The sequence below is a fragment of the Gossypium hirsutum genome, chromosome A03 (genome assembly GCF_007990345.1).
Source record: "Gossypium hirsutum isolate 1008001.06 chromosome A03, Gossypium_hirsutum_v2.1, whole genome shotgun sequence".
Lineage (NCBI taxonomy): Eukaryota > Viridiplantae > Streptophyta > Magnoliopsida > Malvales > Malvaceae > Gossypium > Gossypium hirsutum.
Genome location: NC_053426.1, coordinates 58,513,986 through 58,516,835, shown reverse-complemented (window position 1 = coordinate 58,516,835; position 2,850 = coordinate 58,513,986). Strand labels below are relative to the sequence as shown.

At 38.8% G+C, this 2,850-nt stretch overlaps 1 non-coding gene across 1 annotated transcript; it reads left to right on the top strand.

Moving 5' to 3' along the window:
• The first annotated feature begins 2,329 nt into the window (after positions 1–2,329).
• Positions 2,330–2,436, top strand: LOC121227134 (small nucleolar RNA R71). The gene has a single exon (XR_005924779.1). It is a non-coding gene; the product is annotated as a small nucleolar RNA R71 (small nucleolar RNA).
• Positions 2,437–2,850: the final 414 nt, after the last annotated feature.

The window sequence follows — 2,850 nt, the reverse complement described above, 5'->3', positions numbered from 1 at the left end:
AAAGCTTACTTTGTGTGTCTTTCAACTATTTTATAGATATCGTAGCTACTGAGAGCTCGGGGATCGTTGAGGATCATCACCACACTATTGAACTTCTTTTTGGAACCTTTTTGAAAATGTGAATATTAAAGTATGGCATGTATAGGCTAGAAGTACTTTGAATATGTTTTGTAATGTATATATTTAGCCATGTGATATGGCTTGGTTTTGGTTGTGATTATGATTTGATTTTGATATATGAAATGTGATGCAATATGATCAATATGACGTGTTTATGAATGGCCAAGAGATTTGGTAAGTTTGGTAAGTTTTTGGTATGTGCTAATTGTGGAATTGGTAAGAATGTGGTATGATATTGAATGAGCATATTAAGGTTATAAACCATACGTTTTGGCATGTTTTTGGCTTAAGGAATGACATGATTTGGTATGTGTTACAAGCATGAAATTGTTGTTAATGAAATGGCATGAATGTTAAATGTTTTGTTTATGAATTGGTTGAAAATTTGGTATAAAATGATGTGGTTTTGATGCTTGTAGGGAGGACCCAAAATGGGTGGCAAATTGGCCTTATAAATGGCCTATTTTTGCCCACACGAGAAGAGACACGAGTGTGTGTCTCAGTTGTGTTGCTCGAGGGCCATTTTGAAATGTGCCTGGACAAACCACACGGTTGCACACACATGGGCGTGTGCCAGGCCATATGGCCAAGTCAGTTTCGACCACGGGCTTGACACACGGGCTTGTGGTCAGCTATGTGGCTAAGTCAGTAGGCTCCCTAATTTTCACACGGCGAGGCACACGGGTGTGTCTGGTGGCCTTGTGGGCAAGTCAGTTTGTATACCCTATTTTGACACAGCCTAGACACATGGGAGTGTCTAATGCTGTGTGAGGCACACAGCCTGTTCACACGGGCATGTGACCTATATAACTTTGAAAAAATGTTTAAGTTTCTAAAAACAATTGTTTGTGTTCGGTTTAGTCCCAACCCCTTTCTAAATCATGTTTAAGGTCTTAATGACCTATAAAAGGGACTCTATCATAATGTTTGATTATGATTGTGGATGATGTTTATGAGTTATTTGTAAAATGTTCTGATTTGTCCGGTAACGCCTTTAACCCTAGTCCAGCAATGGATACGGGTTAAGGGTGTTACACGTTTCTTCTTGGACAGTATATCCTTCATAAACTTCACATAATTTGACATTTGTTCTAAAGCCTCCACCAATGGAATATTGATGTGTAACTGGTTTAGAACATCCAAAAACTTCTTGAATTGCACCTTCTATTTCTGCTTGTGTTGTTATAATCTTTTCAGATATGGAGGTGATGGAACTTTCGGTTGAATCGGACAGCTCTTCTGAGTAGGTAAATCTGCATCTAATGAAGATGTTATAGCATTTGAGTTCACTAATTTAGGATTTACCTTCTCAGTCTTTGTAGATCCTGATTCCTTTGGTGTAGGAATTTCAACAGTTGGTTGGTTCTTCTCAATGGACTTATCTTCGACATCCATCAATCGGGGTTCCAGAATTTTACCACTTTGTAATTCCACTGCTTTGATATGTTTTTTACGCAAATTTCTTGGATTCTTAGTATCATTCGGTAAGGTTTCTTGTGGTCTATTACGAAGTTCTGTAGCTAACTAACCCATTTGGTTTCCAAATTTTTCAGTGTTGTTGCTTGGCTTTGGATCAAACTGTTGTTCTTTTCCATGTACACTTTCAAAAAGTTCTCCAAACTATTTGATACCTCAACTTGAGGTGGTCTTGGAGCTCTGATTAAACCCTTGAGATTGGTTGGGTCTATGCTGCAATGAGTTGTGGTTTAGTCCATTCCCTTGGTTGCTCCAAGAAAAGTTAGGATGATTATGCCATGAAGGATTATAGAAGTTGGACCGGTGTCCTTGTCCACTCCTATTTTGATAGTGGTTCCCCACATAGTACACTGACTTGGGATTTGATGGACAATTCTCAAAAGAATGACCTTTCCTATAGTACACACAGGAAACTACTTCATACGAACTTGGTGGCTGAGCTACAAAATTATTAGTACTATTAGTGGTAAACTATTTTAATATAGAGGAAATAGACGATACCTGAGCTGATATCGAAGTGAGGGCATCAGCTTCATGAACTCGGGCTACACATCTTCCTGAAGATGTTTGATTGGTTGGCCATTGATAGTTATTACTCGCAATCCTCTCGATGATCTCACAAGCCTCATTATAAGACTTAGACAAAATTGCACCTTTCACAGAAGCATTTACCATCAATCTTGTATGTGCATTGAGACCATTATAGAATGTCTCCAACTGGGTACAATGAGGAATCCTATGATGAGGACACTTACGCAGTAACTCCTTGAATCAGTTCGAAGCCTCATACAAAGACTCATCATCCAATTGTTGGAAAGTTGTGATCTCGTTCCTCAACTTAGAATCCTTGCTAGGTGGGAAATACTTAACCAAAAATCTCTCTGCTAATTCTTACCATGTAGATATGGAACTTGGTGGCAATGAATTGAGCCATGCTTGTGCATAATCTCGCAACGAGTACAGAAACAACTTCAACCTCAGTGTGTCTTTAGTCACACCGACTATCTTGAATGAATCACTGACCTCTATAAACAATCGAAGGTAGAAATGTGGATCTTCTGTGGGCATACCACTAAATTGCCCCACCATTTGTATCATTTGAAACATCACTGCTTTCAATTCGTATTGGGTTGCCTCAATATCTAGCCTTCTAATTCCTGGATTTAACTCATTGAATAGTGGCACAACATATTGTTTGATGCATCGATCCTTATCATCAGCAATGAGGATGGGATTTCGTACATGATTGGTTTC